This window comes from Metopolophium dirhodum, chromosome 3 (assembly GCF_019925205.1).
Source record: "Metopolophium dirhodum isolate CAU chromosome 3, ASM1992520v1, whole genome shotgun sequence".
In the NCBI taxonomy this organism is placed as follows: Eukaryota; Metazoa; Arthropoda; class Insecta; order Hemiptera; family Aphididae; genus Metopolophium; species Metopolophium dirhodum.
This window is the reverse complement of record NC_083562.1, coordinates 10,479,953-10,494,029: the sequence shown is the minus strand read 5'-3', so window position 1 is coordinate 10,494,029 and position 14,077 is coordinate 10,479,953. Positions and strand designations below refer to the sequence as shown.

Sequence of the window (14,077 nt, the reverse complement as noted above, 5' to 3'; positions counted from 1 at the left end):
GAATTTACACAACAATAATGTAGTTCAAATAGTAATAACATGAAAAATATATAAATATTTACATTTTTGTATATAATACATATTTCGTTGGCGAAATTTTTAGTTTTTTTTTTTAGACAGCGAATCATAAAAACACGGAAATGTTGGTGTTAATCATTTCACACAGGCGAATTATTTTTAAAATGCGAAAACTCAGCATCTTACATAATAATAATACACCAGCTGCCAACAAGAGACAATTTTTCTTAATCATTTTTTTTTCTGTTCCGTCATTTTTCCCTTGGTTTTTATAATATATTTTTTTAATTCAGTCCTATTGTACACGCACAATATGTTTTCACCTTATTGATTTCGGTGGAAATGGCTTTATAAAGTTTTCAATTTTAACCGGGAGCTCACCCGAAGTTTCTATACCATTTTTTTAATTTATGGTTATTTTTTTTCTTGCTAGATTAATTTAAGTTTTCGTGCGTGAACAATCTATACGACACCTGTGGCTACCCTGAGAAAACTTTTTACGCCTTCCCACAGCAAGTAGGTTGGCCTTTAAAATATCGTCACGTTTGATTACTATTTTCTGCCAATACACTTTCGTTAAACCATGTGATCAACACATAAGTATAAACTATATTTATTCTTGTATATAAGTCCATAACATATCCCAATTAAACAAGCTGCAAAATACGTCTAATTAAGGTACTAGAAATCATAATCGTTTCTTGTGTTACATGTTGTTTGGTTAACCTCCTGGGAAAAATGCACCACTCATCACTACAATCTGAATTTATGATGTTAATAAAACGTATTATTGTGATACTATTATAGCTATTTATTATAATTCCACTGTCAAAATAAATTAGACTACTGTGAGATTATACCAATGAAATATTTGTATTTTTTCAACAATATTTTTTAAAAACTTTTCAATGTGTTTAAGTATTGTTTGCGTCGTTTAAATAATATTTGTTTAAATCTTATTTAAGTGATAAAAATGTGCATTCGTTTTATTCAAATAAAATAAATTATCGACGTTGTAAATATAAACTTCTCACAGAAATGTATACGAAGCTAGCTTAACATTTTTATACACCATAGTCCATAATAATTTCAATTTTTATGCTTTTATGACGCAAATGTATAATTTAATATGTCTATAATATTATTGATACTCCAATAAATTATAAGGCTGTGGTAACGTAATGTTATGTGATGTAGTATGTAGTATGTATTTTATTATAGTACCTAGTAGGTATAAAAGAATTTCATTTTTATATAAAAATCTCTTACAGACATACAGTGCAATTTGAAACACGCGTGAAATAAGTTTATTTTATTCTTCTAAAAATAGAGGTAAGTACATGTCTTAAATTCCCACGCCCACAGACCTTGTTGATTTTTGCGCAGTGCTTAAAATTAAGCCGATCAATGACCGTCATCGTAAAACATTCCCCCGGTAAACGTTCCGGCCATGTACGGTAAGTGTTTTAACAAATTTTGAAAAATAAAATAAAAACAGGAAGGGAAAAATATAATATTCTTTATATACAATATTCAATTTAAATCACAAATTGTTGTATTTTATAAATAGTGACGAGCGATAAATGAGTAATATTAACATTATCCAAGTGTTGATATGATAATATATATGAACCACCCATACGTGTAATTAAAAGACAATGCTATCATTAACCAGATAATATAACATTACCCAATGCATTCGTAGTATGATCGTAGTATTAGTAATATACCAAATAATTTAGTGTAAAAAATCATAGTTTATTTTTCTAATTGTACCTAGTAGGTACGTATAACTATAATAAAAATTAATCTAATTTATAAATCAAATATAAAATATTAATTTGTATATTATATATAGATGCTAGTAATATTATAGAGTAGGTACCAATGAATAATTTAGGATCGGTTAAATTCATTTATATGTCGAATTAAAACGGTTTATTTCTGAAAATACAATTTCATATCATGATAAATGTGACTATAAAATAGAGTAATTTGATTGTATGTTTATTTTATAAACAAAAACGCTTCGGGAGTTTCAATAAAATTAGACTGAATAAAAAAAATACTAAAATATTAAACATACCTAGGCAGTATTGCGTGAAATAATGGGTCACGTTTTAAGTAAAATAACGCAAACAATTGTAGATTAATTCACAGATTTTTTTGCATAAAATAATAGACGCATTAGGATATTATTATATTATAAAACTTGCTATTTCGAAGGAATTATTATCTTATTTTTTATATCATGATGTTATTGATTAGTTTGTAAATATTACTTAAGGGAACATGTTATTTCCAGCACTTGGCTGTGTGTATATGTATATACATGTATGAATACAAAATTATACCATTGAATATATAGGCTCAAGAGAAAGTTTTTTTTTTTTAGACGTATAATGAAAAAGGAATAAATAATACTATTATTTGAAAATTTGTTGCAATTTTTTTTAAATCCTCAATGAATAAATTACATAGCTTCAAATAATATATCCAATTTTATATACAACATACATTATCTATACAGACAGCTTTAATAAACCATTTTATATTATTAGATATTTGAAAAGTGTATATTATTTATACATTTTATCTAATGTGATTGGTACATGTAGGAAATCAAAAAAATATCTCTTTGAAATACCAACAACTACACTCAACAGTTAATTTTAAATCGAAAAATATAGATCTACTTAAGACATAAGAAGTAAGCCTACTATGCTCAAAAAGTATTCAATATAACAATATAAACATTTTAAACATAATCACTCTTCGCAGGGACTAGATATAGTTCATAACAAAATAATAAAAAACATGTACTCACTATAAAGTAAACAATTATAATAAACAAAAAAATTAGTAATTTAACTTTTCATCATAGCACATAGGTAACATATTAGTTTAAAATAATTTAAAAATATATTTAAATTATTTATATATACCTATAATATTGATTTCACACCTCCATATTATTCACCTTTCCTGGATTAAGTTTTCCCCAAACAAAAATCTATTTTTATTCGATGTACGTCGTAAGTGATAACCAAAATAAATTAAACTGATATGTATAATATTAAGAAATTTAAACTAAGGTCCAAAACTGCTGATAGATGATAAAATATGCATACATTTTAAACATTATACGTTTAGTGTTTACCAAGCAATTTTATTATTTTTCTAAACGCCATAGACTTGGGTTATTTAAAGTTTAGACATACAGTCAGAAAACTTTAGTGTTATCTAAAATAGAATAGCTCGCATTTGACTTCGTACTTACAATGAATCGTTACCAATCGTTACACTGGTACGAATTTCCTGTGTACATAGGCATGTTTGACATCGAATAAGAGCTCATTCCGACAATACCTACTAGAAATTGTGGTTGATGTTTTTGTGTTCACTTCAGAAGGTTTGGTGGGACAGTTTGTGTATTTTACCACTATTAAATAAACCATGTGGACCCGTCGATGACAAGTGGTTAGTCTCAAGACGAAGACTATTTTGTTTTTCGCGACGTGCCGGCACTTCTACGGGCGTCCCACCGACTTCAAAACCGTCTCTACAAGTAGGTATTTCGCTTAGGGATGAAACAACATTTTCGTTCGATGTTTATGACGAGGGCTTAAACTAATTAACGAATTCCTAGATAAAACACTATCCAATTATTAAATACCTACGACGAATACTCATTATTTTCCATTAACTTCATTTTAATTTAATTCTCGTTGATATAATAATATATGTCACGGAAAAATGGTAAAAGTTCAAATTCCAGTCTTTTACCTAAATTGATCTTTAAATTTTCTCGGATATACAAAATAATAAATTATAAACTATAGTTAAAATCCAAAATAGGTATAAAAAATTGTTAAACAGAATGTGCAAATCAAATGCGATGAAAACGAATTTACTATTTGAAAATATTTTTCTAATTTTAAATTATTTATATTTAGTCTTATTGATAAATATATATTTTATTATTTAAATAAATACTATAAAATATGGATGGATATAGGTAGGTACAATTAGGTATAGATCTGCTTAAATTTTAACTGTATTATAACTGTATAAGTTACATTTAACTATATTTTGTAACTACCTATCTATGAATATTTTAATTTTGTTCGAATCTAACACTTTAACAAGATTTTTTTTAATATATTTTTCTACTGTTTCACAATAACATTAAAATTAACATATAATTTTTAGGAGTAGCACACATTACACATAATATTATAAGAACCGTACCGTTTACCATTTTACTATAAATGTTTGACTCTCATAGACAAAAACCTACTAAAAAATATAAACGTGGAAAATATCTAGAATTATTATTACTATGACTTGCGTACCTATAGTTGCGTGTTTAAGTCGGAATATTGAATTGCACTCGTGCATTAACAATTGTAAACCAGGAAGTGGAGATCCCTATATTATATAGCAATATACTCGGATGTTGGCTGCTTGTACCACAATGTATATCATATATACCATCAAGTAACAGCAAAAGCTACTTTTCCCCTTCGACATGATCCAACTGAGTGACATGGTTTGCTAAATCATTTGACGAGCTGCTGCCAGAAAACTTGCCAACTAGATAGCCACACATACACACACACACACACACACACACACACACACACACACATCCGTGACTATCAACGTAAAATATTAAGTATAATATCTTGTATCATGTATGTGAGTAAGGTATTGAATAGATATTTGAATATCGGTAAACGTATATTATACCTCCATTCTATATATTTTCGCGTATTATTGATATTCTTTTCAGTGTGTATAGTAAGTTACAGTCACATTTAAACTATGACTATATACATATTTAGTTATATAGGTATTTTATCAAAGACACATTTACAAAATATGGAAATACTTAAAAACGTCAGTGTGCTATTACAATATTTTTAGCTGTTCCATACATTTTTATATAAAAAAATGAATAACGAACACAATCTTGAAATCTTGAAATTATTTCTTAGAAATCCTACAGAATCCGGATGGTTACCTCTTTAAGCATCATATTGTGGGTAAAAATATTAAAAATAAAAATAAATGAAATTACTGCGCTGTGTAGTGACAAGTGTACCACCTCGTCAGTCGTCATCATTGAGTAGGTGAGTGAGAACTATTAAGGTAAATTACTATTTTTGTTCAGTAGTTTCTAAATCTATGCACTCCATACAAACGTAAATTTATTTATATAAATATATATAGATTGATAGATTACGTCCTGTGTTAGTTTTTACAGTGGGATTTCAATAACATTTTGAGTTATTTGTAAAACTAAAATTAAAATGGTAAATAACCACGATAAAAATATCGCAATAATATCGCAGTATTGTACATTTATTATTTACATTTTTATTTTGTTTAAACAAACAACGTTTCTAATTTTTGTTATTTAATTTTTTTTAACATTTTAAAATGTTGAGTTAAATTTAATTTGATTATTATTTATAAAGTGCTTTATTTCAGAGGAATTCAAATCAAAACCTTCTGTCATCAATTTTCGTATAACAAATAATACTTGAAAATGGTATTGAATTATACCTTCACGTTACTTAAAATCGTAATATAATACAAATCACAGTTTTCCAACATGCATGAAAATCACGTCAGGGATAGAAAATACTGAGTACAATATGTATAGGTAGGTACATAAGCCTATAATAAAAAATATAATACAGTTATTCCAAATGGTATTTTTACGTTTTTTTTTTTTACTATAGACTATATTACTATAAAGTAGGTTAAGAATTATTTTCAAATGTATTACTAATACTTGAAATATTTATGAAAATAATATGTTTGTCACACCAAGAAAAATATTAAAAATGGATTAGATAAAATATTTTTCTTTGTAACGTAGATCTACTATTATATCTAAGAGTCTTACACAACTGATAAAATAAATATAATCAAACATTATAATCTATTATTTACATTTGTAAATATTTTTTTAATATTATGAAAATGAAAAAGTTCTTTCAATGTATTTAGTAAAAATAATATATATTTGAATGAAACTATATTACACATTTATCACGTTTCTAACAAAGATTATATTATTCATAAAATCAAACTATGTATTAGTATCTAAAGTATCTACTGGTATTTACTCAGCGTAACCTAACTAGTAACCATTATTTTATATAATATATTATTTATAACCATATGGCAATGTTATTACAAAATTAAAAATAAATAATAATAAGTTCTTTTCAAACATAATACATACAGTTAGGTACACTTTATCACTTTTTAAATAAAAATAAAACGAAGTCGATGAACAATTATATGAAGCCGATATGAACATTAGTTATATATCTCAGTTAAAAGATAATGGTTATTTGATTATCGATTCTTTATGGTTTTCAATTTAATATTTAATTTATAATAACAAATATAGTAAATTACATTTAATTTAGAGTGGGTGTACTTACAAGCAGAAAAATGTGATCAAAAATGGTTTTTACTTTTGAGTGAAAAATTGTTATTTCTTATAAAAGATCCGTTTATTATTTTTTTTTCGTAAAAAATATAATTTATTTGATACACAAAACATTATTCCTTGGAATTAGAGTAATAAATTTCTGTATGTTTTTTTATACATCATTCCTATTTTCATCTCATATATTGGGATTTATCCTAATTGCGACGCTTCTTCTTTTATCTAACCGTTTCAAAGATCTACTGCAAATACATTTTTCTCAAATTTTGCCTACGGTCAGTTTTTATCCTTTTGAAGTTTCCAATAGCTACCACCAATTCCCCCTTAATATGCAATACTAATATATTTTCTTCTTTAATTCCACCGGACATGAAAAAGGACCTAGTGCTTTTACCGTAAGTCGTATAAGTTATATACGTAATAGTTTCGAAAACTTCATAACATTTTGTCATGTATTCTCGTTTGAAAGGCTTTTAGGCGATTAAAAAGTGTATATTATAAAACTGTTCGCCTTTATAACTTAAGATATTTTAAATGATATCTTAGAGCTGTCTTAAATCATTTTTAAATTTAACAAAATATATATATTTTCAAATCAGTGAAAACCATAAAATTGAAAAATGTGCTAAAATCAGTTTTATAATCTTTCATCCGGTCTTGTCATGTTGTGTATACGGCATATTATAATACTCGTTGATCGAGTATCAATTTAAACCGATGCTGCACCGCTGCCAAAAGTGGCCATCATATAGTGCTCGATAACCGTTCATCGCTTACCACAAGCCACGAACTACGCTAGTTACTTGTAACACTTATGCCTCGAGGTACCTGCAGTTACCGTATTAATGTCACATACCTACCTAATATATTTGTTTCGGCTTCCGGTTCGTTTGAAATCGATTTTACAATTTCAGAAACCCACGGGTCAAATCTCACAGGTGCATAGTGCCTTGAAATATAATCTTTAAATTGATTATCAAATAATAAAATATATTTTTTAAGGGGAAGAGAAGCTTTCTGTTCAAAAAAACAGTCTAATAAATGGTAAAAACATACTTCCTACCGTACGATTTTAATTTTGAAAACGAGTTTTAAGATGTCCTATGAAAATTGATTTTATTTTCTGTTCTGCAACTATTTAAAATAAAAACAAAGTAAGTACCTAACTATAAGCAAAAACTAAACTTATGCTAGATACAAAATCAACTAAAACGTGAAAAATAAATCGGAAATATATATATACACTATACAGGTATAGATTCTATTGAAGTTTATATTATATAAATATTACATCAAACGGAAACAAAAGTCATGAAAATGGTTATCATCAATGTTTGATAATATAATAATTGCGTTCTAACATATTTTTCGATAAATTAAGTGTCACGAATACGTTTACTTTTAATATGGTTGATGTATATTTTTTGCCAATATTTCTGGTATAAAAATTATTAGAATAATAAAAATAATGAAACCTAGTAAATTGTTATGTATGCTCCATGTAATAAACACTATTATGTATAACTGATCATATATTTTATTATTGTTCTGGTTAGAATCTAAAACTAATTTAGTTATAATTTATCCATAGTAGACTTTAGGAAAAAATTTTATATTTTGAGACCCTTCAAACGTATGTTCACCAACAAATTATCAAATTATCAACTGTACAAAAATATTATAATTTCATTAAATACTATTTTCTTGAATTATTCTTAAGTTGTATGATGTTAAACTATTATAATTTTAAAGAACAACTTGCTTGTTAATGCATTTTTATAGTTTTTCACAATTTTACTGTTTACCTAATAATATTCTCATTGTAATAATCAATATTTTTTATATTATGTGTTTATGTAATATTGCAGGGGATAATTAATCGAGTTAAATAAATGCAAACAAAATTCAAAACAATTTGTTAATATTAAAATGCTTAGCTCAAATGTTTATATAAAACGAGGTATTGATATATATAGTATTTACTGTAAAAAGTTTTTTTTTTAATTTGCAAATAATTTCTTTGAAAACGAGATAAATATACTTATTTTTAATACTTGGAGTGAAGAGTTTTTGCGATTTTATCCTAAATAAGTATTATATTTTCATAAAAAGGTTAAAAAAACAGCTGAAACAACCATTTGATATCCGAATACCATGTACGCTATATTACTCGGTTCAGATTCAGATAATTTGAAAACAAAATATTTATAAACCTACAGTTGTTGCTTGTGTAATTTGTGTATAATGTATATAATGTATTTGTTCACATATATATGTAAAACAATTTCAGACGGTAAAATCTTTTACAAGGATTATGTACAATTTGAACCATACAGAGCATAAATTCTTGTTAATTTACAAATTGAATTCGTTAATTTATGTAACATTAAAATACCTAATGAAAATGTCAAAGCAGTGACCTTTGCTATAAAAACTTATTGTTGGATATAAATGTAATAGATGCAATAATTAAAAAATAAATGATGTTTTTAGTACATTATTATTAATACGAGACAATATTATAAAGAAGAATCGTCATTTATTGAATTTAATAAATTCTATATTGTATTATTGGTCTTTAATAATGTACTTTACTGAGGATACCGTTGCCAAATATATAATATACTATTATTTTATTAAAATTTTAATTTTAAGTAAAAAAATTTTTTATACTAAAATTATATTTATATCTAGTAGTATCTTTATATGATTTGTAATTAATAATTGATATATTTTTAACTGTACTGTAGTTTTCTTTAATAAAAATTGTCAATAATATTTTCAATATTGTTCTATTTTATAACTTTTTTAATCAGATTAAAAAAAAAAAATATATTTTTAGTCACTTACTTTCTTTATCGTTATCACCCACCATTTATTTTCATTAATTTTATATTTTTTCCTAAATAAATAAGAAAAATCAAAATATTTTATTGTCTACTGGTGTCACTTTAAGATAATGTTTTATTTATGTATCTTTGACGAGATCTGTCTAAGTTGAATACTACATAATAAACCTTTATTTTATCACGAAAAAATCTACTTTATTTTTATCCCCGGAATAATACTATGGGTTATTACTATAAATATATTATTGATTTTTCAATCAAAATATTTATTTATTTTATTTTGAAATTAAACTCCATACAATTATTATAAATATAAATTTAATATTTAATTATTATTATTATATATTATATTTAAATTAAAATTCTACTTTAGTTTATAAACTTAATTTAATATTATCAATTTGATGCGTTCATAAATCATATAATTATAATGTAATTTTAAATATTAATATCAGTCAGCATAAAAAAAATATACATCTTAGTAGTAATTTATTTCTAATAATGTATTTCTATATAATGAGTATCGTACTATATTAATTTTTTATGTAGAAAGTAAGTACTATATATAACTATAGTATATAGGTTAGGTAAATATATTATATACTTTTAATTTATCTTGAATGATATAATTATTGTTAAGTGTAAATAATTATTGAATACATTTCAAACATAATAATACTAAAAATAATCCCAACTACTCATTGTTAATAATAATAATAATAATATTAATAAATTTACCTATAAAATATAAATCAACATGATTATTATTATTTTACATACCGAGTTGAATGTTAAATGGTAATTATATATACCAACATTGTGGATATCATTTGTGTTTTAACTAAATTATATAATATAATGCTCAATGTCGTTATTGATACCTTGGATGACAAAATAAAATGTGTTCTCGGAGGGTTCTATTTCCAAAAGTATAATTTACACTGGAAAAATTATTTAAAAGTCTATAAGAGTATCACTTTTCAAAATGCATGTAAAATGCAACACGTCTGCACACGAAGAAATTCGACGACTTTATATTATCTACATATTATTGTGTTTTGATGATATTATATTTAGGTCAATGTATTCCGTGCTTGAAGGAATTATTGGTAGAAACACATGAAAAAATCTCCCCAAAACATGCGTGTTAGAGACGTTTCTCATAAATTAATATTCCAGCCAAACCACACACACGCACACACACATAACTTTTTTGGCCCAGGTATATGTCCCATCGCTGTTTAATACACGGACAAAAACCTTATAGTATCTATCTCACGGAAAAAGTTAAACCAAAAAGTTTTAGCTCCCCTTCGTGATAAATCATTTGTTTTTTTTTATTATTACCTACTATTATTTCTCGTCGCATACCGTTTTTTCCATACATTAGTATCCAACGATATAATTATAACATATATTATATAAATTATATTTTACAGGGTGATTCACCACCAAGTATGCTAACTCAACTTTTTTCCACCAATAATGTATTTATATGAATTTTGATTTTTGAAATTTGTACCTGAAGTTGATTTTTTTAAGAAAGAAGAAAGAAAAGACATTTAATTAACTATTAACGATTTACTATTTACGCTTTACATAATTTAAATTGCTACAAAAAAATATACTAATATTTTTATCATTATTATAATTTTCATTTTTTTTTTTTATTGTAAGCACATACTAAATTTATTGTTCAAAGCAAAATATTTTTTTCGAAGTACTTCAGATGTATAAAAATTAAATTTTGAATGTCCCGTATTATATGAATTTAAAGAATTTAAAGTGTAGATACACGGAAGGAGTGGCTACTGTGTTCGGAAAAATTTCGGCCCACTACTCCACACACATGAACTTTTAATATATAAAGAATTATAATTAACTTAGTCATACATTGTATTTTTCTATATTAAAAATGCCCCGAATAATAATCTGCTTCTGAATATGAAATTGAAAATGTGTGTTACTATAAAAAAGTAGAAAACCCAAATTGTAAAAACATTTTTTTTTTTTTTTTAATTTTGTTTTGTTAATGTAGGTTTTATACATAGTTTAAAGAATATTAAGTGATTTTGTTGAATAAATTGGTATGTGTAGAGTTTAAATTAAGATCTTATAATACAATGTATCCTTAAGGACATTTTTTTTCAAAAACTCAGATAATTATATAATTATTAAGGAGTGTGCAGGTGATATATTATTTTCTTCGATTATTGATAAATATAAGTTTTAATTGTAAACTGTTTAGATGAATTATTTTAAATGTTGATGTAATTAATTGAAATAGTTGTTTCAGAGTTATTTAACTTAAAGTACTAAGAATAATTATTTATACTCTATGAAAATAGTTTTAGAAGAAATGGGGGCTACGGTGATTTGAATTAATTAATTAAAATGTTATAATTATTGAAAAAAATTTCAATTGGTATAAATAACAATAACTATTATACTAAATTACATTTATATTTTTATTAACGATTGTTTAGGGTACATTATGATTTATGACTTCTATCTTAGAAATTATTTGTTAATAAGTCGATTTAAATGTATCAACATTAAAAAAAAATCATCTGCTTAACAATTATTTAGAGTTGAAAAAGGTGGTTTCTCATTTGGAAAAAAAGTGTGTTCCACTACAGGATACTATATAAATAGCAAAAAAAAATTATTCAAAAATTTAGTGTATGAAAATGTCTTAAATTAGAATTCATATAAAATATGTATTATTTGTGGTCGAAAAGGTGCAACGTTTCCTTGGTGAACCATCCTATATTTAATATAGTGTTAATTAAAAACATATTATATTTGACAGGAAAATAATATTTAAAACTTTTATTGTTTATTTATTATTTATTATTTTTTTTTTTTCAAAATCCACAATGTTACAGAGAAAAAATAAAGTTTGTCATTTACAAATATGTACGAGTAATTACGGTTTTCATGCAAAAAGTAGCAAGAGTTGTTATAGGAAATAAATTTAATATGATAGCCTATAATAAAAACCAGAGTCCAGAACCATCAGTTAAATCGTGTAGAATCCATGAAAGTTGTGCTATTATAAAATAAAGCCAAGACAACTCCGAATGCTTTTTTGACTACTTCGTTTCATGCTTAATATATAAAACTTAATTTTAATCTTTTTTGTTAATTCACAAGTTATATTTTCGCCATTGCAGGAGATTAGCAAGCATAGCAGTTAATTAGTGACCATTTTCCATTGTTGAATACGCAAAACGTGTTTTCACGAAAATTTAATTTACATTATGAATAAACTAGAAAAATAATATCGGTATAATGTTATCTGCATACCCAACAAATAGTATGTTCTTCGGTGCATGTTTCATCGAAAAATAATTATAGTGTTATATAATATTAAAGTCGTGCAAACGCCTCGAAGGCAAATTTCTAAAATTGCACCGCCGTCGAGAACTCAATTAAAAAAAATAAAATAAGGAAATAAAAGGATATAAAGGAAAAAATTAAGCTTCCTGTTTATCTATACATAAGATGCTTTTGTGCGTATAATAACGTCACGTAGCGAATAGTAATGGGTATAAAAGGAGAAAAAAACGCACTGTTGTCTAAAAATTGGAACGCCGTGCACAAGACATTAGGCATAATCTTGTTGTTGGTTCGTTATAATAATATATTAACTTTATCATTCTCCAGATGTTTTTCGTTTGCTACACCTTAAATACAATTTTTGGTATATTCTAGAACTTAATACCAAGGTAAAAAAAAAAAAAAAAATGTTTTCCTTCAAAAACTCAGTAAGTATAACAATATTATGTATAACACTATAAAAATAAAATCAGAAGACGGTGTTGTGTGTATGCAATTTAACTACATCATTTAGGTACAATAATAAATGTTATTTTTAGAATGGTGTATGATTTAAATTGTTTTTAATCATAATATTATTTCATTATAATGAAGCGCAATATTGAAGAAAATAACAAAACTGCACATTTTGCAGTGATGATATTATTATAATGTAATATTTTGTTTTTTGTTTTCTTTAACAATGCGATTTTTTTTTGTTAGAATATTTATGTTAAGGTTTTTTGTATCATTCTCCACGTGGTATTGAATAGTTTTTTTTTTAATAATAATATTTGACAAAAAAAAACTCTTTGCCTATAACCATTTTTTTCGCCTCATCCGGACGCGTCCTCTGAAATGCATGGTGACACTATTTAAATTAAATTTTAAAACTGCGTATGTCTTCTTTGAAGGTTCTGAATCAAACGATATTAAACTTTCAAGAGTTTTGACGCTTCGCTGCTTTAGGAAATTCTTCACTTAGCAGTAATTCGTGATTATTTTTAAGTTTTCATTACTTGCACGGTAGTTTATATTGAATTTTAAGTAGTTTCTTAAATTTCTTTCCCACATTTAGATATATAAAATTTAATAATGTGTCAATTTTAGTAGGGGTTTTGATTGTATAGTATCTAGGAATATATATTTATAGTGTACATAATATATTATTAGCTTAATTGTTTTTTTTATTTATTATTGTTGTTAAATAATGGTTTGAAATATGAAGAGAATTTGTATTATATCGAATACGCTGTATGGATTTGTATATGTTATATCTTTTTGAAAGTTATTATATTGTAACTTCAAATTATACTTATTTTATCTTACTTCAAAAATCTACAATATTGAGTACATTTATATTTGATGATTTTTTAAGACAAAATAAAAGTTCTTCATTTATTTTGTTGAACGTTAC

General features: G+C 25.1%; 1 protein-coding gene across 1 annotated transcript in view; it reads right to left on the bottom strand.

Annotated features, from left to right (window-relative positions):
• The window catches only part of LOC132940877 (chaoptin), a 92,444-nt gene that overhangs the window by 61,573 nt on the left and 16,794 nt on the right, over positions 1-14,077 (bottom strand). The window lies entirely within an intron of this gene.